A 25257-nucleotide genomic window follows, 5' to 3' on the forward strand; every position below is an offset into this window, starting at 1 on the left:
TGGTTCAGAGTGCAACTTGATTTAAGTTGTTTTTAAAGCAGCATTCATCACCCTGTAATCTAGAGGTGAGGGAGGTGTGTTTGTTTGGAAGAGTTCATTATCCTGTCATATCTTCCCTTTGTTGGTTTGCATGATGAGTTAGCATATTCAAGTCTCTGAGAAGTGCTGTAATAATGAGCCCTTTTCACTTTTTTGAATCTAATATTTCTTAAATTTATGACATTCTTTTATTTTTCATAGAACACTGTGAAACTTTTATTTTTTTCATAGGACATTGTCAATATCTACTGGACTAAAGAAATTCTCTACTAAGCAGAAAAGGAATTGGTCTGTATTGAAGCTGGAAAAAAGAAAATCAGAGGAGCCAATGCTGTCAGAGTCCATCCAAGGGCCATTTAAAGATGTCCTGGAAGGAGGTCTGGGCTGTCAGGTCCTGCCAGCAGGTAGATTCCTTCCAGAGACATTCCTTGACCTGATACCATCAAATCACTTTAGTAGGACAAGTAACTTTCCTTATTCTCATTTCATGCTTGCTAGACAACCTGATTATACTTTAGTTTTGGAAGTAAATTTCTTACATGAAGGAAATAATCTGGCCTCAGGATGGGATGTTTAAACCCCTTGCAGTTCTAGTAAGGTAATAAATTGGCATTCTGGGCTGTACATCAGTCCCCTGTGACCTTGATTAGTGAGACTCCATCCCTGAGATCCTTATTCATTCTTAGTGGAACAAAACAAAATCATATTTCACAACCTGTGAGGCTGTGAATGATATCCTATTACTGTGGCGAATAATAATAATGGCAATAACTAGCATTCATAAAGCATTGCTTTGGTTATCTGTTGCTGGATAGCAAATCACCACTTAGTGGCCTAAATCAGAAACAATCATTTTATTATTTCCCACTGTTTCTGTGGATCAGGAGTTTGAGAAGGGCTGTGGCTGAGCACTTCTGGCTTGGGTTGCAGTCAGACAATGACTGGAGCAGCTGAGGGCTACTGGCATCTCTCTCTCCATTGTAGACTTGAGGCCTCCATATGTTCCCTCCATGTGAGCTGGTTAGGGCTTCCTCCAAATATGACGGCCCTAAGACTCCAAAAGCAAGATTCCAAGTGAACCAGGTGTAAGATCTATCAAATTTTCTGGTTTATCCTCAGCTTCAAAGGGAAGGGAAATAGACTTCACCTCTTGGCAAGAAAATGCCAAAGTTTTAAAGAACGTATGGGATGGGAGATAATGTTTTGGAGTTTGGAAATACAACCTGCTGCAAGCACTGCTTATATGCAATGCCTTTACTAAATCTCTCTCTCTCTCCCTCACACACACAGACCTTATTAATTCCTCACGACAGATCAGTGAGGTAATTCTTATCATTCCCCATTTTTACAGATGATGAAACTGAGGCTCAGAGAGGTTAGGTCATTTGTCCAGGGACTTGCAGTCCTCTAGTTGTAAGGTTGGGTTTCGAAATCAATGTACATTCTTAAACAGTACACTCCACTGCCTCCTGACACACCGAGGTAAATGCCACGCTGGGAAGTTACTGGAAGCCTGTCAGTCAGTCTTCTTAGTGACTCCCACGTTACCATACATAGTAAGTGTGGTGGGAGAATATTTCAAAGTATTAACCAGCATGCCTTCCTCCTTAAACCATCACATTCTTTTACTTGTGCCCCGAGGGTCTTTCCCTCATGGATACCCTGCCTGCTTCCTGCCTCCTCTGGTCCAGATAATGAGACATGAGCCACCAATTTATAAAACCAGAAAGCAAAGGCCAAAGCTACTTGTTTATTAAGTGTCTAAACTGCTTTTTGACTCCATAAAACTGTCCTAGTGAGACTGACACTTGGACAGTCTCTTGATGCTTTGCCCAGGTGCCCCTGGATCCCTTGTCACCATTGTATGCCCCAACCCCATCAGTGTTCCTGAGCTTCTAACAGGCAGCACCTGTGGCTCCTTTTTGCATATGTTTGAGTCCACTCTGCCCAACCACATGAGAAGATAAGGAGCCTGGGCACTTAGGCCTCCCTGGCTGGTCCTTAGCCAGTGCGTGAGGGTGTGGGAGTGTGAGGGTTCAGCTGCCCATCGTCTGGTTGGGACAACTCTGTGGGTGACACCCTCCAGAGCATTCCTGTGGGATTGGGAGAAGCTCCCCTCTGTGGGACTTTTCATGAAACTGCACCTTTGATCAGCTTCCTCCCCTTCTTTCCCGTGATTCCCTGCCTCCCTTATGGGTTTCTCTGGTTGCACCATCTTTGGCAAGCCACTTAGAGCCTGCTTCTGAGGAGCCTGAGCTAAGACATCAAGGATGGGAAAAGAGAGGAGGGAGGTGCTGGAGAAACTTCTTCAGTACAGGCCAGGTCCTGTGCCAGATCAGGGGGCTACAGGGAAGTCGAGCCAGCCTGGCCATTCTCACTGTGCGTCAGAGAGTAGAACCACTTCCTGCCCTTATAACAGCAGTGGCCAGTCACCTGTCAGCCTCAATTGAGGAGTCTCTCCTCAATTTTCAGTGTAACCTTCCTTCTATGGACACACTTGCCTCCCACCCTGTTAGTGGTACCGGCTCCCTGGAATGGAGATTGGACCCAAGCTACTTAAAGGAGGGCGGTGGTCTGAGGGTAAGTCCCCCACAACTTACTCCTCCTAACACTCTCTCACTCATGCCTGACTAAAATGATACTTGATAGAACTCATTCAAAATCTCCCAGAGCAGATGCAGAAGCTCACACCTGTAATCCTAGTGTTTTGGGAGACCAGTGCAGGAGGATCACTCCAGGATAGGAGTTCAATACCAGCCTGGGAAACATAATGAGACCCTGTCTCTACCAAAAAAAAAAAAAAAAAAAAAAAAAGCAAGGCATGGTGGCCTGCACCTGTAGTCCTAACTACTTGGGAGGCTGTGGCAACAGGATTGCTTGAGCCCAGGAATTTGAGGCTGCAGTGAGCCAGGATTGCACCTCCAGACTGGGGAACAAAACAACACCCTGTCTCTACAAAAATAAAAAAACAAACAAAATCATCAACAACAACAACAACAACAATTCCACAGACCTGGGACAGGGTTGGAACCCACAATGAACTAAGAGTTAGAATTCTTGAGCACTAGTGCCAGCTTAGCCCCCGACTAGCTGTGTAACCTGTTTTCTCATCTGCAGTATAGTATCTGAGATCCCTCCAGCTCTAAATGGCTGCGCTTTCATATCACATGTTCAGTGCCTCCTGAGAGCTTATAATCTTGTTAGGGGGACACAACACAATTAGAAGGCTGTATATGACAGACCGGAGCACAAAGCTGAAATCAGTCCAATTAAGAGAGAAAACACTTGGTGCAGAAAACAAGTACTGTACAGTGGCTGATTAGGATGGGAGGATTTCTGTGGGACAGAGTCTTCAGGAAAGGATTCAAAGAATAATTTGAGAAGAGCTTTGGAGGATGACTATTGCTTATGGGGAATGGGGAAAGCCACCATAGTCTTGTGCATACAATTGTTACCTGGGCGTGAAATGAGGGCAGAGACAAGGGAGAGCAGAGAATGGAATCCTGGTTATCATTTAATTGCTGCTCTAACTCTAAGTGAATACAAGAGCACACACTGCTCCAGTTATAATATGCTACTTATTTACAGGGCTGTATTTCTATTCTCCCAGGCTTCACACACGTCACTGGAAATCTGACATTCAGAACTAACATTTCCAACCCCCTAAATTTTAATTAAAGTAATTATGTTACTAACAGAAGCTATAATTTATCTTCTCCTTGTGTTCACAAACAGGAAAAGGCAACTTTGGCCAAGCATGTTTTCCCTGACTCTTATTCCTGGTTTGTTTCTTTTGGTGGTGGAGATGGGGGCGTCTTTCTTTGGTCTGGGTGGTCCAGAGATCACACTGCTTATTGCACTGCACTTTCTATAGTGCAGAGGCCTGTTCTGGCTATTTGGAATAACTGTGGTACTGAGACCCAAATGGGTTGTCTTTCCATTCAGGAGCAGCCATGAGCTAAGGGAAAGTCCTTCTGGCAAAGCTCTTATTGGCATAAGACAGTTTATGTGTGTGTGTGTGTGTGTGTGTGTGTGTGTGTGTGTGTGTGTGTGTGTTTTCCTGGCATTGTTGGGGATAAGAAACTCAGTGATTTAGATGAAAACTTTCCATGCAATTAACTTCTTCCAGACTAAAGCAGGTGCTGAAGGGAACTACTGGGCCAGTCTGCTTAGTAAATAAATATCTGTCCCCAGATGTAGAGCAATTCAATGGAAATAATTACACCAGGTCAATTAAGCAGAACTCAGACCTCCTCCTGTTAGCCCTTCTGAATTTTTTATTTCCATGAGCCAGATTTCCTCAGGATTTAAACTGCTTTACCTCTAGAAAGAGGGTGTCTCTGGGGAAATCTTATTGATTTGTGTGGTGGTGGTTGCTGCTGAAGAAGGTGGCCCCACTCCCCAGGCAAGAGCCCTGGGCTGGGCCTCCAACAGGCCTGGGTTGGAATGCTGGCTCCAACACAGTGTAGCCTTATAACCTTAATCAAGTTATGGAATTCTCTAAACCTTAGTTTTCTCATTAGAAAAATGGGAATAGTGAGAGGGCCTGTATGTCAGCTCTTTCATAAGGATTAATTGAGAAAATGCTGGTAAAGCTTTGGAAAAAGGGCCGGTATATAGTAAATGCTCCACAAACAGACACTTTTGTTATTATTATGATGATAGTTATCAACAGAGAAAAGGGATATTATTATACCTGTGCCACCTACAATGATCCAATGGAAAGCTTGTATAAAATGTAGCATGTAGATGTAAGAGCTAATTATGCTCAATTCCAAACATGCAGAATTCAAGAAACAAATATGTGAGTTTATAAAATGGAACAATTAGGGGGTGATGTAAGTGCTGAACAAAAGAAAGAACAACAGAATTCAATGAATTCTAAAGACCCTTAGCTGCACCAACTGCCAGTCCATTTGTAGATTACCGATGGCTTGTCACAAAGGCCATGAGGAAGGCTGAGAAACTAAGCATTGGGGACCATGCTAAGTTGAAAATGAGTCAGAAATGAAGTGACATCACCTCTAGAATGATAAGACAAATCAGTAAGAAATGGAATCCAACTGACAAAAATTCAGCTTTTTGTACAATAATGGTATTTATTGAGAGCTTACAACTTGACAGAGGTATTTCCAAGTGCTTATGTGGATTCCTTATTTAATCCTTACCACAACCTATGATGTTGGTTCTATGATTGCCTCAACTTGACAGATACACAAATCTTCAGGGATGCACCTGCTACAGAAAATGAAAGTCACTTAATTCTTAAAGGAGCCCCTTTATAGACTAGGAGAGAGCCTAGATCCACCAAAAAGCTTACATGCGGAAGAGGCTTACTTAAATCCTGGGAGAATTTGGATTTAGTTGTGTTCATTGATTCTAATGAATCTAACAACTATTTACACAGGGTCTTCTACTCTGCACCAGAAACTTGGTTTGCTGTTGAAGATATAATGGTAAACAAAAATAGATATGATCAGTTCTGGGAAGATGGAATAGATGTACTTTTCTTTACTCCTTCTGCTATGTACAATAAACCCCCGGACATTGTCTATAAAACAAACATAAAAGGACTCTGAAAAATGGAAAGAAGGCAGATTTTCTGGGGACCTTAAGACCCAATGAAATGACACAGTGGTGAGTTCCCTGGGTTTTCTTAGAGATGAAGAAACCAGTGACCAAGAAATGCCAATGGGTGCAGACAATACAATTCCTGCTCTCTGTAGCCAAAGGACCAGGAAAGAGGCAGCCTAACAAGACAGGGGACTTTCAGACACTAATGGCTCTACTCTAGCCAAACACCACAGAAAAAACTGTGGCTACCCCCAACCCCCATACTTGCAATGGCTACATGGGAGGCTAGACCTCCACCCTCTTGAGGCTGTAAGGAGGTGCTGCACTCCTCTGCAGGAATGGTGTCAGAGAGGACCAGGTAGAAAGCTGAGACTTTCTTCTGCTCCAGGTGGTGATGAGGCATCCCTGCCTGCAGTGTCAGTAGAAAGCTCCTGTACTCCCACCCAGCAATAATGAAGCCACCCTGTGCATCCCTGCTGGGGTGGTGTCAGAGGAGGCCTGGTGGAGAGTCAGGACATTCACACCTGCCCAGTGGTAATGAAACCAACGCCCCCTGCCACTTTCTACCCGTTTGTGTCAGTGCCCCCCCAGCCCCCACTTCTACCCATTTGTGTCAGTGGAGGCCAATTGGGAAGCAGTAATGAGCACCTTTCTACCCCTCCCAGCCAGAAAGTTATGAATGGAGGTTTGGTGGGGACAGAGGACTCTCACCTCTGTCCAGCCCCACCTACCTAGGTGCCAATGGAGGCCCAGGAGGCAATGTGGACATATACCCCCACCTGGTGGTAACAAGGTGACACCCTCCCCTTCCCCTGCCAGAGCTGAACAGAATTCAGCTGAAACAGAAGGCTCAAATAAGATCCAGCATCTTATATACTAAGTATATCCAGGTTTTAACCAGAACCCATTTGACACACTAAGAGCCAGGAAGATACCTAATGAAATGCAAAAAGACAATTAATAGATACCAACACCGAGAAGACAGAGATGTTAGAAATACCTGATGAAGAGTTTTAAGCAGTTATTGTAAAAATACTTCAAAGAGTAATTACAAATGTGCTTGAAACAAATGAAAATATAGAAAGTTCAAGCAAGAAAATTAAAGATATAAAGAAGAGCCAAATGGAAGTTTTAGACATGAAAAGCGTAATCACTGAAAATAAAAATCTCAGAGGATATATTCAACAACAAAACAGAGGGACAGAGGAAAGATTCATTGAACTTGCAGGTTGAAAAGTAGAAATTACCCAATTTGAAAAACAGAGAGAAAGTTGACTGAAACCAATAAAGAGAACAGTCTCAGGTGCTTGTGGGATTGTAACAATGATCTAGCATAAATGTTCTAGGAGTCCCAGAAGAAGAAAGAGAAAGGACAGGAATGGAAAAGTACTTGGAAAAATAATGGCTGAAACCTTCCCAAATTTGGCAAACCACATACCTACAAAAAAGAAAGACAGGGGTAACTATCTGAAATGAGGAATATGTTAATTAGTTTAAGGTGAATTTATATATATATACACACATATATATTAAATCCTTAAATGTATACAGTCTTTGTCAAATATACTTCAATTTGAAAAATTAGTTTAAAAAAGACATACTTACATATTCAAGAAGCTGAGTTAATAATAGAAATCATCTCCCCCAAAATCTATAAATCTCCAAAATAGAATAATCTCTCCAAAAATCTATAGCAAGGCATGTCACAAGCAAACTTCTGAAAACTTAACACAGAAGATCTCCTTTTTTTTGTTTGCTTTTGTTTTGAAGAGACAGAGTCTCACTCTGTTGCCCAGGTTGGAGTACAGTGATGTATCATAGCTCACTGTAACCTCAAACTCTTGGACTCAAGCCATCCTCCTGCCCCAGCCTCCTGAGTAGCAAGGACCACAGGCACACACAACCACACCCAGCTGATTTTTTTTTTTTTTTGTGGAGACAGGATCTCACTGCTGGTCTCGAACTCCTGGATGCAAGCAATCTTCCCAACTTGGCCTCCCAAGGTGCTGGGATTATAGCCGTGAGCCACCGCAACTGGCCAGAAATATCTTTAAAGCAGGAAGAAGGAAATGATGCATTACCTATGGGAAGAAAATGATTCAAATGACAACTGATTTCTCATTGTCTGCACATAAGAAACCAGCACAATGTATTTCAAGTGCTGAATACAAAGAAATGCCAAGCTAGAATTCCATCATCAATAAAAATATCCTTCAAGAATGAAGGGGATAAGCCAGACACAGAAATACAACTACTGCATATTCTCATTTATATGTGGAATCTAAAACAATTAAAATAATAGGAATAGAGAGCAGAATGATAGTTATCAGAGTCTGCGGTTTGGGAATATGGGAAGATGTTGGTTAAAACATACAATGGTTCAGTTAGGAGGAATAAATAATAAGTATTTGAGGTGATGAATATATTAATTAGCTTAACTCAATCATTCCATATTGTATACATACATCATAGCATCACTTTGTACTTCATAAATATATACAATTATAATTTGTCAATATTCAATTAAAAACAGAATGAAGAGGACATGGAGGCATTTTCAGATGAAGAGAAACTAACAGGATTTGCCAGCAGACTTACTCTAAATAAATGGCTACAGGAAATACTATACAAATAAAGGAAATGATAAAAGAAGAAACTTTGTAACATCAAGAAAGAAGGAAGAACACCAGTAAACAAAAATATGGGTAAATAAAATAAATTTTTTTATCTTCTTTAGTTTTCTCTATTATCTTTGTTGGTTGAAACAAAAATTGTAACACTATCTGATGCGGTTCTAAACGTATGTACAGGAAATACTCAAGATAACTATATCATAAGTGGGGGAGGGTAAAAGAACATAAAGGAAAGTAAGGTTTCTGTACTTTACTCAAACTGGTAAATGAAAAACTGGCAGGTTGTGATAAATTACATGTATTTAATGCGATACCCAGAGCAATCACTAAAAAAAAAAAAGCTATGCAAAGAGATACACTCAAATGCTATGGAAAAATAAAAATGAAATTTAAAAAATGTTCAAGAAAGCCATAGGGAGGTAAGAAAAACCAAACAGAAAAATGGAAAGCAAAGAGGATAAATAGAAAACAAAAAAGAAAATGGCAGAACTAAGCTCTAACACACAATTAATTACATTAACTATAAATGGTCTAGATATACAAAATAAAAGAGATTGGCAGGGTTGTTTAACAAACATTACTAAACTATATTCTATCTGAAGGAAACTCTCTTCAAATAGAATTGTAAATGTATGATAAAGGATATATTATGCAAATATTAATCAAAAGAAAACAAGAGTAACTATATCAATGGTAGATAAAGTATACTTCAGAACAAAGACAATTACCAGAGATCGAGATATTATATAATGACAAAAGGGTCAATCTATTAAGAATAGCAATTTTAAATGTGTATGCATCAAACAAAAAAGCTGCAAAGCATGTGAAGCAAAAACTGATACAATTGAAGGGAGAAATTTTAAAAAGTCCACAAGTATAGTTAGACACATCAACCCCTCTCTTGACAAATAATAGAATAACTAGACAGAAAATTAGCAAGAATATAGAGGAACTCAACACCACCATCAACCAACAGGATCTAGTCAATACTTACAGAATATCCAAACCAACAATAGTAGAATATATTTTGTTTCCAAGTGCTCACAGAACATATGCAAGATAGACCATATCCTCAGCTACACAACAAACCTCAACACATTAAAAAACGGAAAGCATACAAAATTTATTCTCCCATAGCAATGGAATCACACTAGAAATCAATAACAGAAAGACAATAGGAAAATCTCTAAACACTTGGCAACAAAAAGACATACTCCAAAATAATTCATGGGTCAAAGAGGGAGTCTCATGGGAAATTAAAAAAAAGTTTCAGCTGAATGAAAGTGAAAACAACGTATCAAAATTTGTGGGATACAGCTAAAGTAATGCTGGGAGAGCAATTTATAGCACAAAATGCATATGTTAGAAAAGAGGAAAGGTCTCAAGTCAATAATTTAAGCTCCTACCTTCAGAATCTAGAAAAAGAAGAGCAAAATAAACCTAAAGCAAGCAGGAGGAAAGAAATAATAAAGAAAACAGCTGAAATCAATGAAACTGAAAACAGAAAAACAAATGAGAAAATCATTGAAATGAAGAGCTGGTTCTTTGAAATGAGAAATAAAGTTGACAAACTTCTAGCATGACTGACAAAATAAAAAGAAGATAGCAATATTTGGAATGGAGGATATCACTGCACATTCTGCAGACATCAAAAGGATAATTAGGGCATTTTACACCACAGATTTGACAACATACACAAAATAGACCAATTTTCTTTAAAAAAAAAAACACCAGTGACTTCAACTTACCCAATATGAAATGGATAATTTGAATAGTAGTATAATGATTAAAAAATTAAATTGATAACTGAAAAAACCCACAAAACAAATTTCCAGGCCCAAATGGTTTCACTGGAGAATTTTATAAAATATTTAATGAATTAAGACCAATTCTTTTGGGAGGCTGAGGTGGGCAGATCACAAGGTCAGGAGATCGAGACCATCCTGGCCAACATGGTGAAACCCCATCTCTACTAAAAAAAAACACAAAAATTAGCTGGGCGTTGTGGCATGCGCCTGTAATCCCAGCCACTTGGGACGCTGAGGCAGGAGAATCACTTGAACCCGGGAGTCAGAAGTTGCAGTGGGCCGGGATCGCGCCACTGCACTCCAGCCTGGAGACAATCGCGCCAGTGCACTCCAGCCTGGCGACAGAGTGAGACTCCGTCTGAAAACAAACAAACAAACAAACAAACAAAAATTCTATGCAATCTCTTGCAGACAGAATAAGAGGAGGGAATATAATATAGCCCAATTCATTTTATGATGTTTGGATTATCATAATAGTAAAACTGCATAGATAGGAAAGGAAAGAAAGAAAGAAGGAAAGCAGGGAAAGATGGCAGGCAGGCAGGAAGGAAACCACAGGCCAATATTACTCATGAATATAGACACAAAAATCTTTAACAAAATATTAGCAAATAGAATTCAGCAATATATGAAAAGGATTTTATATACCATGACTAAGTGGGGTTTATTGCAGGAATGCAAGGCTGGTGTAATATTAGGAAGCCAATCCATATCAATAAGTTAAAGAATAACAATCAACTGATATGTCAATTGGAGCAGAAAAATAATTTGACAAAATTTAACACCAATTTATGGTAAAAAAAATCAGAAAAATAGGAATAGAGGAGACCTTTATTACTTAGTAAAGAGTACCTACGAAAAAGCAACAATTTACATGATACCTACTGGTGAAAAACTGAGTGCTTTCCCCCTAAGATCAGGAACAATGCAAAGATATCCACTCACTACTTTTATTCAACGTATTTTGGAATTTCTTGCTAGTGCAATTTAGAAAGTAAGGTAAATAATACGGATACAGTTTGAAAAGGAAGAGATAAAACTGTCCCTATTTGCAGAGGACATGACCATTACATACAAAATCCCAAAATGTTATACAAAAATAATCCTGGAATAAGTGAGTTCAGCAAGGTCACAGGATACAAGATATAAAAGATAAATATATAAAATTCAATTGTATTTCTATATGCTAGTGATGAACTCGTGGGCACAAAAATTTAAAACTATAATACCATTTACAATCACTCAAAAAATGAAATGCTTAGGTGTAAATCTAACAAAACATGTATAGGATTTGCATGTTAAAAATCACACCACACTGATAAAAAACACAACAGAGCTATAAATATTTAAGAGACATACTTTGTTCATGGAATGGTAGATTCATCATAGTAAATAAGTCAGTTCTCTCCAAATTGATGTACAGGTTCAACACAACTCTTATCAAAACAACAACAAGATTTTCTTTATAGGTATTGACAAGTTTACTCTAAAATTTATATCAAAAGGCAAAACATTTATTTCAAAAGAATTAAAATAGCCAAAACAATTTTGAAAAGAGAAATAAAGTGGAAGGAACTAGTCTACCCAATTTCAAGATTTAATATATAGCTACTATAATGAAATCTGTGTTGTCTTGGTAGAGGGGCAGAACTATAGATCAAGGCAACAGAAAGGGGAACTCAGGCATAAACTCACACAAAATCACAAATATGTCCAACTGATTGTTGATGAAGGTACAAATGCAATTCAACGGACAAAAGATAGCTTGTTCAACAAATGGTACTGGAGTAATTGGAAATCTATAGGCCAAGAAAATAAACCTTGACCTGACTTACACCTAATATAAAAATTAAGTCAAAATGGTTCATGGGCTTAAATGTAAAATGTAAACTCTAAAACGTATAGAAAAAAATCATAGGTGAAAATTGTCGAGATTTAGAGCTAGGCAAAATGGTTTTTGTTTTGTTTTGTTTTGTTTGAGACGGAGTCTCGCTCTGTTGTCCAGGCTGGAGTGTAGTGGCATGATCTCGGCTTAGTGCAAGCTCTGCCTCCTGGGTTTATGCCATTCTCCTGCCTCAGCCTCCCTAGTAGCTAGGACTACAGGCACCTACCACCATGCCCAGCTAATTTTTTTTTTTAATTTTTAGTAAAGACGGGGTTTCACCATGTTAGCCAGGATGGTCTCGATCTCCTAACCTTGTGATCTGCCTGCCTCAGCCTCCCAAAGTGCTGGGATTACAGGTGTGAGCCACCGTGCCAGGCCGCAAAATGTACTTAATGACACCCAAACATTGATCTATAAAAGGTAAAATTTATAAATTGGACTTCATCACAATTAAAAAATTCTGCTCTGTGAGAAACCCCATTAAGAGGAAGAAGAAACAAGTTATCACCTGGAGAAAATATTTTCAAACCAAAAACCCAACAAGGACTATTTTTTAGAATATATAAAGCACTGTCAAACTCAACAGAAAAAACAACCCAATCAGAACATTGGTCAAATATATGAAGAGGCATTTTACTCTAAGAGGATATATGGATGGCAAATAGACATGAAAAGACGTTCAACTTCATTAGCCAATGGGACAATGCAAATTAAAGCCACAATGAAATTTCACTACACACCTATCAGAATGGCTAAAATTGAAGAAAAGTAATAACACTAAATTCTGAAGACGATTCAGAGAAATTTGACCACTAATACTTTGCTGATGGGAATGCAAAATGGTACAGCCACTCTGAAAAAAATAGTTTGGCAGTTTGTTAAAAAAACTAAACAGGGAACTACCATATCACCTAGCAATTACACTCTTGGATATTTATGCTAGAGAAATAAAAACATATTCATGGAAACACCTGTCTGTAAATGTTTATGGCAACTTTGTTCATAACAGTTAAAAACTGGAAACATCTCAGATGTCCCTCAACAGGTAAACATCTGTACCATAAAATCCAGCTCAGCAATAGCGTAGAACAGATTAATGATACACGCAACCTAGATGAATCTCCAGAGAATTATGCTGAGCGAGAAAAGCCAACGCCAAAAGGTTATAAACTGTATGATTCTTTTTATATAACATTCTTGAAATGGCAAAATTATAGAAATGGAGAACAGATTAGTGGTTGCCAGAGATTAAGGAGAAGGGGAAAGGTGGGAAGTGGGCATGGCTATAAAAGGGTCATATGAGGGATTCTTGAAATGATGGGAGGGCTCTGTAGCTTTGTCAATATTCTGGTTGTGACATTGTGCTGTATTTCTGCAAGATGTTACCACTGGAGGAAATGATAAATGGTACATCTGATCTCTTTGTTTCTTTTCTTTTCTTTTCCTTTCCTTTCTCTCTCTCTCTCTCTCTCTCTCTCTCTTTCTTTCTTTCTTTCTTCCCTTTCTTTCCCTTTAAGAGACACGGTCTTGCTCTGTTGCTGAGGCTGGAGTGCAGTGGCACCATCGTAGCTCATTGCAACCTTGAACTCCTGAGCTCAAGCCATACTCCCACCTAGTCTCCAAGTAGCTAGAACTACAGGCATGCATCAGCACGTCTGGCTAATTTTTTAATTTTATTTTTTGTAGAGATGGGGACTTGCTAGGTTGTCTAGGCTGATCTCCAACTCCTGGACTCAAGCGATCCTCCTGTCTTGGACTCCCAAAGGGCTGAGATTAAGGTGTGAGCCACCATGCCTGGCCTTTTTGTATTTCTTTATTTTATTTTATTTTATTATTATTATACTTTAAGTTTTAGGGTACATGTGCACAATGTGCAGGTTAGTTACATATGTATACATGTGCCATGCTTGTGTGCTGCACCCATTAACTCGTCATTTAGCATTAGGTATATCTCCTAATGCTATCCCTCCCCCCTCCCCCAACCCCACAACAGTCCCCAGAGTGTGATGTTCCCCTTCCTGTGACCATGAGTTCTCATTGTTCAATTCCCTCCTATGAGTGAGAATATGCAGTGTTTGGTTTTTTGTTCTTGTGATAGTTTACTGAGAATGATGATTTCCAATTTCATCCATGTCCCTACAAAGGACATGAACTCATCATTTTTTTCTGGCTGCATAGTATTCCATGGTGTATATGTGCCACATTTTCTTAATCCAGTCTATCATTGTTGGACATTTGAGTTGGTTCCAAGTCTTTGCTATTGTGAATAATGCCGCAATAAACATACGTGTGCATGTGTCTTTATAGCAGCATGATTTATAGTCCTTTGGGTATATACCCAGTAATGGGATGGCTGGGTCAAATAGTATTTCTAGTTCTAGATCCCTGAGGAATGGCCACACTGACTTCCACAATGGTTGAACTAGTTTACAGTCCCACCAACAGTGTAAAAGTGTTCCTATTTCTCCACATCCTCTCCAGCACCTGTTGTTTCCTGACTTTTGAATGATTGCCATTCTAACTGGTGTGAGATGGTATCTCATTGTGGTTTTGATTTGCATTTCTCTGATGGCCAGTGATGGTGAGCATTTGTTCATGTGTTTTTTGGCTGCATAAATGTCTTCTTTTGAGAAGTGTCTGTTCATGTCCTTTGCCCACTTTTTGATGGGGTTGTTTGTTTTTTTCTTGTAAGTTTGTTGGAGTTCATTGTAGATTCTGGATATTAGCCCTTTGTCAGATAAGTAGGTTGCGAAGATTTTCTCCCATTTTGTAGGTTGCCTGTTCACTCTGATGGTAGTTTCTTTTGCTGTGCAGAAGCTCTTTAGTTTAATTAGATCCCATTTGTCAATTTTGGCTTTTGTTGCCATTGCTTTTGGTGTTTTAGACATGAAGTCCTTGCCCATGCCTATGTCCTGAATGGTAATGCCTAGGTTCTCTTCTAGGGTTTTTATGATTTTAGGTCTAATGTTTAAGTCTTTAATCCATCTTGAATTAATTTTTGTATAAGGTGTAAGGAAGGGATCCAGTTTCAGCTTTCTACATATGGCTAGCCAGTTTTCCCAGCACCATTTATTAAACAGGGAATCCTTTCCCCATTGCTTGTTTTTCTCAGGTTTGTCAAAGATCAGATAGTTGTAGATATAAGGCATTATTTCTGACGGCTCTGTTCTGTTCCATTGATCTATATCTCTGTTTGGGTACCAGTACCATGCTGTTTTGGTTACTATAGCCTTGTGGTATAGTTTGAAGTCAGGTAGCGTGACACCTCCAGCTTTGTTCTTTTGGCTTAGGATTGACTTGGTGATGCGGGCTCTTTTCTGGTTCCATATGAACTTTAAAGTAGTTTTTTCCAATTCTGTGAAGAAAGTCATTGGTAGCTTGATGGGGATGGCATTGAATCTATAAATTACCTTGGGCAGTATGGCCATTTTCACGATATTGATTCTTCCTACCCATGAGCATGGAATGTTCTTCCATTTGTTTGTATCCTCTTTTATTTCATTGAGCAGTGGTTTGTTGTTCTCCGTGAAGAGGTCCTTCACGTCCCTTGTAAGTTGGATTCCTAGGTATTTTATTCTCTTTGAAGCAATTGTGAATGGGAGTTCACTCATGATTTGGCTCTCTGTTTGTCTGTTATTGGTGTATAAGAATGCTTGTGATTTTTGTACATTGATTTTGTATCCTGAGACTTTGCTGAAGTTGCTTATCAGCTTAAGGAGATTTTTGGCTGAGACAATGGGGTTTTCTAGATATAAACTGCATGTGAATCAACAATTATTTCAAAATAAGAAGTTTAATTAAAATAGGTATGACCTCTTTGCCGATGAAGTTTATAATAGACTGGAGGAGAGAGGCATTAATTAAACCTCTAGGCAAACATATTTAGAAATTCAACTATAAGAATGCTTTTAAGAAGAAGTGTATGGTACCAGGAGAACATATAGTAGATGGGGTGATCACATGATTTAGTGCTCAAAATGGGATACTGTTGAGAGTGAAAGGGGATGCCATTAGTAAGTACACTGGGAAAATGAACCTAAACTGGGACATGCAGTCACCTTAATAACAGGGGAGGAGAATGCGTCCTGACTCATTCAGTGGGGCCAAGGGAGGCTCCCTGAAGGAGGTGAAGATAGACTGAGGACGGGAAGGAAGATAACAGTGAATCAGGCAAGGTGGAGGAGAAGAGCAATACAAGCAAAAGTCCCATGCCAGAGGGGCACCCGGACCTGTGGAAAGAGGAGTTTGGAGTTGGAGCTGCTGATGGATTCTGCCCGACTCCCAGGGCCGAGAAGCCCCTGCGTGGTTTCCAGCAGGAAAGCCCTCATCCGGGCTCTGGCTCTGATTTCTGTGACCTGGCCGCACTCTCCCTTCTGCTGCCCTGACTAGGGGGTGTTCCGTCGTAGACCGCGTGTTTGTTTTGAGGCTATATTTAGTTTCCTCTTTGCTCTCTCTGCCACGCTTGAACAACTTGCCAAGGATGCCGTCTCTCTTAGGTCCGCCATGGTGCTCCAGATGCTGACTCATTCGGGCGAACGGGTCCGGGTCGCGGAACCTGCGTGAGCGGCTGGTCACAGACGCGTCCACGATACATCTTCCTCTCCATCCTGCAGCTGCTGAAGTGGCCTCGGGCCATTCCTGAAGGTTTTCTCCTGTTCCTTTGCCCAGTCCCACGCTTCTTCTGAGCTGCAGCCCCATCTTTACTTGGCTGTTCTTGCTCCTCTGGGGAGCTCCTCCTTCCTCTTGGTTTCTCGACCCCGGGTCCTCTTTCTTGCTCTTAGGAACGTCCCCTGCCACATCATTCGCCCTGGACGGTGGGTTTAACTCTCTGAGCATCAGAGTCTCAGCCTGTAGAATAGAGATACTGGCCCGGGCGCTGCGCTTCTCCAGGACACTGGGAAGATTAAATGGAGGAGATGGACACATATTCACCTCTTGTTCAGAGCCATAGCATTGAAGCCAGGCATCAAGGCGATTTCTATGAAGTTATTTGCTCTTGAAGGCTAATCCCACCTGGGGAAATTAAAAGCTTTGCTCTCTCATGAAGGAAATCCTGCATCATTGGGCAGAGGAAGACACTTCTTTTGGGGGGTGGTGGAGTTAGGGATGGATGGTAAAAGGGGGTCTAATAATTATTTATTAAGTCTTTCTTATGTACCAGACACTATTCAAACATTCTGTCATTGGATCCTCAAAAAACTCTTTGAGAGAGGGACAACCGATATCTTCATTTTACAGGTGGGGAAACTGACGCTCAGATGGGTTAGACACCAGGTAACATAGCTGGTAAGGCAGAACTAGGATTTGAACACCACTCTTTCTGAATCCAGAATCTTTGTGTTTGACCACTAGGCTCTGCAGTCTCCCTGGAGATCATGTCTCATTTCTACTCCCTGAAAACACATCTGTCTGCATTTTCTCTCTTCTGCCCGACACAACTATAACTACCACCTAGGCACCTCTACTCTTTCTCCTTCTCTCATCCCTCTCTCTTCTTCCTTTTGCTTTAACCACTTTTCCCCCCAGTTGTATTTTCTTCTCTGTTATGCAGGCCTTAACCTGCCACTGGCACCTGGGGGGAAGAGGTCAATTCTGCTTGGGTCTCACTGTCATTGCTGCCTGGAGTTGCCCATGGTTGTCTAATCTCTTTGTTAAACTTGGTGTAGCAAGTTGGTGATGCCTTTTTAAATGCAAATATTGTACTCCTGGGGAAGGGTACATTAAGGCGTCACCATTTAGGTATGAATTAGATGCTTCCTTGTCTATGAACTTCAATGGGGAAGCACAGAATAAAGAGTGTGAACAGGAAAGGGAGATTGGGTGCAACAGACTCACTTTCAGTGTATACTGGCTTCTAGAAATCAGAACTGTAGCTTGCTTGGGTTAGGAAGATGCCAAATCAAAGGAGATGAAATGTGTAACTATACTGATGGCAACTAAAACAACACACCCATGCCTTCTTTTATGTAGCTCTTTAAAGTTTGCTTAGCGTTTCCTTGTAAACTGCCTCCTTTAATCCTCAAGCCCAGTTACAACCCTGTTACAACAATAAGACTTGTTAGAACCTCTCAAGTAACACCGGTGAAGCCAGGACTAGACTTCCCTCTCTTCATATTCACCTCTTCTAGATAACCTCCTGCTTTTTATTAAGGATATTCTAACTAAATTGCCCAAATCTTCTTTCTGTTTTCTGTACAAGTTCATTCTTTCCATTACTCTTTCATTCAGTTGACAAGCACTTATTGAGGATCTGTCATTAGGTTAAGCTTTTGCATATATTCTTCATTTACTTCTTGAAAACGACATTATGGGGAAGATGTTACAATGCTTTCTTTTAGTATGGGAAAATGGAATAATGTATCTCTCTCTGCCTGACTGACCAATGTCTCCCACTGTGAACCTCTGAAGACCATCACCATTAGTATCAAGGCCATGCTTTCCTTAGCCAGCGATGGAGTGTAGTAGGGATACCAGGAAGGCCCATTCGTGGAGGACAGGGGACTTTTCCGATAGTGACTTTGACTCAGAAGGGGACTCCTTGGATAGTAAATGACTTTGACTCAAGAACTTCCCGTTAGCTTTGCCAAACTTTCTTAGAACTTCCTGGAAATCCATTATAATTTAAGAGCCATGCTGTAAAAGACAGACTTTTCTCTAAGAAATGCGGCTTTGCATTGTGAATCATTAGGGAGAAGAATAAAATGAAAAACTATTTTCCTGCAAAACTTCTTTCCCAACTACCTCCACCTCATTAGATTGATGTCTTCCTTTTCTTTTGGAGATGTGACTAGAGGGAAAATGTCAACTAAGTTGCTGATGACTTTCGGCAGCTTAATGAGTATGTTCTTTCCCAGAGCTTGTTAAGTTTCCATTGTTGACTTTACTTCTTTAGCCCAACCTCGCAACTTGAACACAGGTCTGGAATTCACCAACCATAATTTTCTTTTCTTTAGGAGGTAAATGGCATCTAAAGAGAAGGATGTCACCAACTAAATCATCAACCTCTTCCCAAATTGTAAGGCATGTTGTGGAAGCCATGTGCCCAGCGAGGACCAGCCATCAGCATTAGTCCTGGTGATAAGTTCCTGGGTGGCAAGACAGAGGATGCAGCAGGAAGAACTCTGACTTCAGAGCCAAATAGACCAAAATGTAAATATTACCTGGGGCATGCTGTGGGATGTAGGTCAGGAAGACAGTGTAGACCACTGTGTGAGAGCTGTCTGTCTGGATCAGACAGATCCTTTAGTTTGGTTACTCGCAAGCTATGCAATCCAACCTCTCTCACTCAAAGTTTCCTTATCTGTAAAATGGGGACAAAGTACTAGCCTCCACAGGACTGTTCAGGAGAATAAGAACATTTGTAGCCAAATTTATCTAGCACTTAATCTTCGCTAGACCTTGTTCCAAGTGCTTTATGCCATTGATTCATTTAATCTTAATTGTGACCCCCTATATTAAGTATTGTCACCATCTCCATTTACCCATGAGGAATTGAAGTATAGAGAGATTGATTTATCGAAGGTCACACAACTGGTAGTTGGTAGGGCTGGAATTGAAACATAGGTAATTTTTCTCTAAAGTATGGACTCTCAGTCACTCCAATAGCATGATGGTGGGTCCTTACCATATTTCTAGTCAAGAGTTAGTGCACAGCATAAATTATCACTCATCATTATCTCCTACATTATCTCCCCTAGCATCACTGCTTCAACTGTATATATTTGTTTCTTAATCTACTGATTGGAACCAAGAAATGACTTTGTCTGGATTAAGTGATGCAATGGCCATAGAAGACGTATTGCCTGACTTAAAGGAAGTCCTTATTAAGTGTGTTTTCCAGGTAGCTATTTCCTGCTCTCCTCTTCTTTCTGCTGCCTTTTTTTCTTCCACTTTTCCTTCATCATGAAGTATTTGGCGCCTTGTGGACAGGATTCTTAATGTTACTTCCTATACCTATAACCACTGGGCAGATGGTCACCCCTCCCCTATTCTCCCCTTCTCCATGGGAGAAGTGTTTCCCTAGTTAAGCATCCAATTCCACATAGGTGTTGTGTGAAATGTTGCCTCGTCAGGATTTTGTTTTAGTTTGGTTTTCTACAAGAAGTTCAAGATGAAGGCAAACAGTGTCGCTTTCTTTCTCTAAGAAATATTTTTTTTGGTGATGGGTGTAGTGGACATTTATCTTGCTTCATCCTGTGGCTACCCAACATCTGAACTCCCTTCTGTGTGTGTGGGAGACTTTCCCACCTCAGGAGGCAGATCTGCTTCCTCATTGCATCTCTAGAGTAGGGGTTAGTGATCTAGGCTTGGCCAATCAATGCTAGTGATACAAAAAAGCAAGCAGAAGGCTAGCTGGTGACAATGGAGGTGGCAGCAACATTCAGCATTCAACTCTTGTGGTGCTTGTTAAAGCTGTAGCATCTAGGCTTAGTGATGCTGGTAATAGGGTCCTTATAGGACCAATTCCGTGGTGTGATTTCAGGAGTCATTCTGCCTGCAGAACCCCTGAGCCTAGCTTTCCAGCCCGCCCAGCAATTTTGAGAGTTACTCAATATCATTTTCATAAGATAATTTTCTTTTTTTTTTTTGACACAGAGTCTCACTCTGTCACCCAGGCTGTAGTGCAGTAGTGTGATCTTGGCTCACTGCAGCCTCTGCCTCCTGGGTTCAAGCAATTCTCCTACCTCAGCCTCCTGAGTAGCTGGGATTACAGGCGCTCACCACAACATCTGGCTAATTTTTTGTATTTTTAGTAGAGACTGGGTTTCGCCATGTTGGCCAGGCTGGTCTGGAACTCCTGAGTTCAAGTGATCTGCCTGCCTTGACCTTCCAAAGTGCTGGGATTACAGGCATGAGCCATCATGCCCGGCTGCTTTTCATAAGATAATTTTCTCCAAATTTGTGTTGGAGAATTGTTTTCTGTGGCTTACAATAAGAACATTGATACCATGCAATAAGGTGTGGTGGAAAGTAGTGTCAATCAAGTCCTAGAGCTTTTGCCTCTTTAGAAAGTTGACATGCTAAAAAGAACAGGTGGTTAGTAGCTGCAGCGGAGGTATTATTATTTACATTCATCTGTTTTGTTTTTTATTGCACATTTATTGAGGGTCATCGCTGTGCCAGGCATTGGGCCAGGTGCTAAGGATACAGTATTGAGCAAAACAGACACTTCACGGACACACAGTGACAGGAAGTCCTAATTGCAGTGATCATCTGGCTGGTTTTGTCCGCATTTCAGGTTTTGTTTCATAATCATTTGCCTCCTTAGAAATTCAGAGAGTTACAATGTAGACTGTTGTTTGATGTTAATCAATTAATTAATTTCCTATTTAGTTCTAAAAAGAATGTGAAGTGGCTTATCAAAAATATACAGATATAGTAAGATCAAAGAGTATCAAACAATGAAAACAGCATTTAGTAAAAAGGGAGCAGAGGATAAAAATCTTGACTGAAGACCATTAGAACAAGTTAACTCGGTACTCAGCGTGACTATTGAGACAAGAGGAAGACAAAGTGAGAAGACAGAGCCAGTTAAAAGAGCCTTTAAGAAAGGATGTCAGTTTCACAGGAGAAATACAAGTTTTAAGAGAAATTTGCTTTTAGGTCCTCATGTAAGAGGTGCTGAACATTTTATAAAATATGGAAATAGGGCTGGGCGTGGTGGCTCACACCTGTAATCCCAGCACTTTGGGAGGCCGAGGGGGTCGGATCATCTGAGATCAGGAGTTTGAGACCAGCCTGACCAACATGGGGAAATCCCGCCTTTACTAAAAAAAAAATACAAAAATTAGCTGGGCATGGTGGCGTGCACCTGTAATCCCAGCTACTCAGGAGGCTGAGGCAGGAGAATCGATTGAACCCGGGAGGCGGAAGTTGCAGTGAGCCGAGATTGCACCACTGCACTCCAGCGTGGGCGACAGAGCGAGACTCCATCTCAAAAAAAAAAGGAAAGGAAATAGGCATCATTTGAATGCTTCTCTATCTGTGCCTGCTGTGAGTGCTGATGGCAAAATATCTATTAGATTATTGAGGGTCTGGAAGGGTAAGGGGGTGGGTGGGTGTGTGTGTGTGTGTGTGTGTGTGTGTGTGTGTGTGTGTGTCTGTCTGTGTCTGTGTGTATTTGTGATGTCAGGGAGAAGAAGCAGTTTCCCAAAGTGTTATTTCACTGTGATGGTAAAAAAAAAAAAAAAAAAAGCAACCGGAAAGATTTATTTGGGTGACATTTAGTGTAATCTCATGGATAACTTACAGTATACAGTTTGCTTTCTCCAGTTGTTTTTAACAGGGACAGAAGCCCTGGTGAGAAAATGCATTCCCAGTGGGCATTTGTTGCCAACCCTATGGGGACTGTGTGAGGGCTAATCCTCACTCTCAACCTGCCTTTCCCAGCTGAAGTAGGTATTATGTCAGCAAGGGAAATCGAAGCCCCCTTTAACCTTAGTCCTCTCTTTTAAGTTCCAAATTGACATGGGACAGCTCCTATCTTATAGGAAAACAAAGAATTTGATGATGACATGATGATGGTGATAATAATGATATAATAACAAGTACTACGAGGCTGTGGAGGCAAGCTCCATGGAAGAGGATTCTTCCATGAAGAAGGGTTCTTACCATGAAGCTCCTTCCATGTTGAAAACTGTGGCAGAGGACACATTCAAGGCTTAAGAAATACAGTAAGAAAGTTCATGGAGGTGGGGCAAGTACATGGAGCTTTGGATACCATTCTGTTTGGATTTTATAAAAATGGTAGGTCGTTGAAAAATTTTGAGGAGGGCAATTCATGATATAATCTTCCTTATGTTCTAAGAGGCTATTTCTGTCAACAGTGTGGAGCTGTGTTGTTTAAAACAGTAGCCACTAGTCACATGTGGTTGTGAAATGTGGTAGTGAAAAAATGTGGGTGGTCTGAATGGAAATGTGCTGTAAGTATAAAATACACACTGGATTTTGAAGACTTGGTGCAAAAATATGTAAAAATACATCAATAATTTTTATGTTGATTACAAATTGAAACTATTTTTGGTATCTTCAGTTCAATAAAAATTAAAGTTAATTTCATTGGTTCCTTTTTATTTCAATAAAGCTACTAGAAAGTTTAAAATTTCCTATGTGGCTTACATTACATTTCTATTTGAAGGTGCCAGTGTGGAGGCTGGCTAGGAGAAGGAAAGAAACGAAGACCAGGAGAAGAGAGGAAACTATTGCAAAACCTTAGGCAAGAGATGTTGAGGGTCAGATCTAAGGCAGTGGCTCTAGGAATGAACAGGAGAGGAGTGGTAACAAAAAAAAAAAAAAAAAAAAAAAAAGGCTTTTAAAAATAGGACGAGACAAGAGTTTTTAGGGGTGTGTGGATCCAAAAGAGGGAGTCAAGCTTGCAAGTCAAGTGTCTAGGTGACTAAGAAGATGTTGGGGTGATGGTTTTAGGTTTTGCTGCATATGGGTTTCAAGGTGAACACATAACACGTATGAAGCAATGAGGAAGTCAGGTGTGAAGCTCAAGAGGGGATGTGGTGAAGGTGTAGATCCAGGAGTCAACAGCAGGAAACGGTATAGAAGGACAGAAATGGGCCTGATCACTGGGCTCATTCAGACAAGGAGAAAGGGAAAACAGAATGAGAGCCAAGCACGGAGAACTGGGGGAAATGATGGAGGTTGGGGCTCAGAATTTAAGATGTGGATAAAAGAAGACAAGCTTGACTGAGGCTGGCCAGGGAGGACCCAGAAGATCCTGGTACCATGTAGACCAAAGGAGACCTTTTCAGATGGGACAAGTTTACACATGCAGGAAGAAGAGGTTGTTGAGTGAGGCTGTCAGGCGTGTTGGGGTAGGCCTTTGACTGAGTCGCCTAAAAGCAGATGTCAAATTGCAAAAAGTCCAGGAGTGAGGAAGAGGATACTGTGGGTACAGGTGAGAACTACTGGGAGAAGTTTGGGCACTAGAGAAGGCTAATGGGGACTCAGAAGCAGGGGGTTGGAGGCAGGGGGCTGGGGGTGGGGGCGGGGACAGAGGCAGCTCAGGGCTGAGGGCAAGGATTTTCAGGCAAAGGGTAAAGGAGGGAGAGGCTGCAGGTGGAAGAAGACTATAATTGATGGGAGCAAGGCCACGAAAACGGACTGGTGCAGGAGGCATGTGAAAATGTCACACTTGCGGGAGTCTTTCCTTTTTTGTTTGTTTTCAAACAAAAGCTTTTAAGCTACATCTCCTCAAGCCCATCCCAAGGATCCAGCTCTGCCCGGGTTCCATCTGGGTAGGGCCTTCTTCAGACAGGAGAGAGAGAAGGAGGCCCCTCTCAGAGCGTCTGCCTCTTTTGCACCCGACTGCTCCTGCTCAGAGGCCGCGGGAAGCTGCGGAGACCGGATGGTGCACCTCCCCAGGGCGCATAGGACTTGGGAGACCACACTCCTCCGGGCTGTGTGAGCCTCGGGTCCGCCCAGATCTCTAATACTGTGGCACCTCCGCCCAGAGCCTGAAGAGAAGAGCAGCACCGCGTCCCTCCCGAATCCCGAGCTTCGGCTCGGGCTGCAGCGCCAGGCCTCCTCCGGCAGGGGCGCTGGGAACTCGCGGATAGCCGGCTCTCGTCCAGCGCCCGGTCCCGCGCCCACCTGGGCCTGCGGCGCTGGAACTTTTCTTGGGACTACCCGCTACGCCCTGTCTTTGGAAACCCACAGATGCCAGGACCCGCCCCATTCTGGGCCGGACGTTGTCGCTGGCTTGGTTCTTCGGCCCAGCCTTCCCCGCTGCTAATTGCCATTTTGGCACCGGGTGGAAAGGCAAGTTCAAGAGGGCGGGGGCTCTCGGGAATCGCTGGATGTCTTCCTCTTTGGCCAGCTTAGATTCTCAGGCGCCTCTTCTGCCTCCTCCAGCCCTCTTGGCTCTTACCTGGCGCCCTTTCGCCTCCTCTTCTATCTCCCTCTTCCTTTTGCACCATTCTCTCGCCCCTTTTCTCCTTCATCTTGTCTTTCCTCTCTTCTCCCTCTCCCCCTTTCCCTCTATTTTCTCCTTCATTCCTTCCTCTCACCTTTCTTTCCTCTCCGCGCATTCCCCTCACTCTCGATCCACTTTAACCATCTTCCAGAGAGGAGGAACTCTATCTACTCCCGAAGGGGAAGAGCAGGGCTGGAGGCTGTCTCTCTCTCCCTAAGCCTCCTCCCTCCTGCCTGCTCCTTTCTTAATAGCTCCTCCTCTAGCTCCTCTAGTCTCAGACTTTTCAACCCCCAGAAATCCCAGGGGCTTCTCGGAGGCGGCGGGCTACACCACATGTCCTGGGGCCTGTAAACCGCAGCTGGAGGTCGTCTTTGGGTTTAGCTCACTTCCCTT

The 25257-nt window shown here is 41.6% G+C and overlaps 1 protein-coding gene and 1 long non-coding RNA gene across 3 annotated transcripts in view; both read left to right on the top strand.

Moving 5' to 3' along the window:
* LOC129049655 (uncharacterized) overlaps nt 1-22334 on the top strand; it is a 60884-nt gene extending 38550 nt beyond the window's left edge. The window contains exons 2-5 of one of the 2 annotated variants that reach the window (XR_010136655.1): nt 271-443; nt 8147-8318; nt 16436-16583; nt 18893-19309. This is a non-coding gene — a long non-coding RNA (uncharacterized LOC129049655). Of the gene's footprint in view, nt 1-270; nt 444-8146; nt 8319-16435; nt 16584-18892 lie in introns of both variants that reach the window. The other variant, XR_010136654.1, reaches the window with a different exon arrangement.
* The window catches only part of LOC100453345 (phospholipid-transporting ATPase IB), a 534685-nt gene that overhangs the window by 232527 nt on the left and 276901 nt on the right, over nt 1-25257 (top strand). The window lies entirely within an intron of this gene.

This window comes from Pongo abelii, chromosome 14 (genome assembly GCF_028885655.2).
Source record: "Pongo abelii isolate AG06213 chromosome 14, NHGRI_mPonAbe1-v2.0_pri, whole genome shotgun sequence".
NCBI classification, from domain to species: domain Eukaryota; kingdom Metazoa; phylum Chordata; class Mammalia; order Primates; family Hominidae; genus Pongo; species Pongo abelii.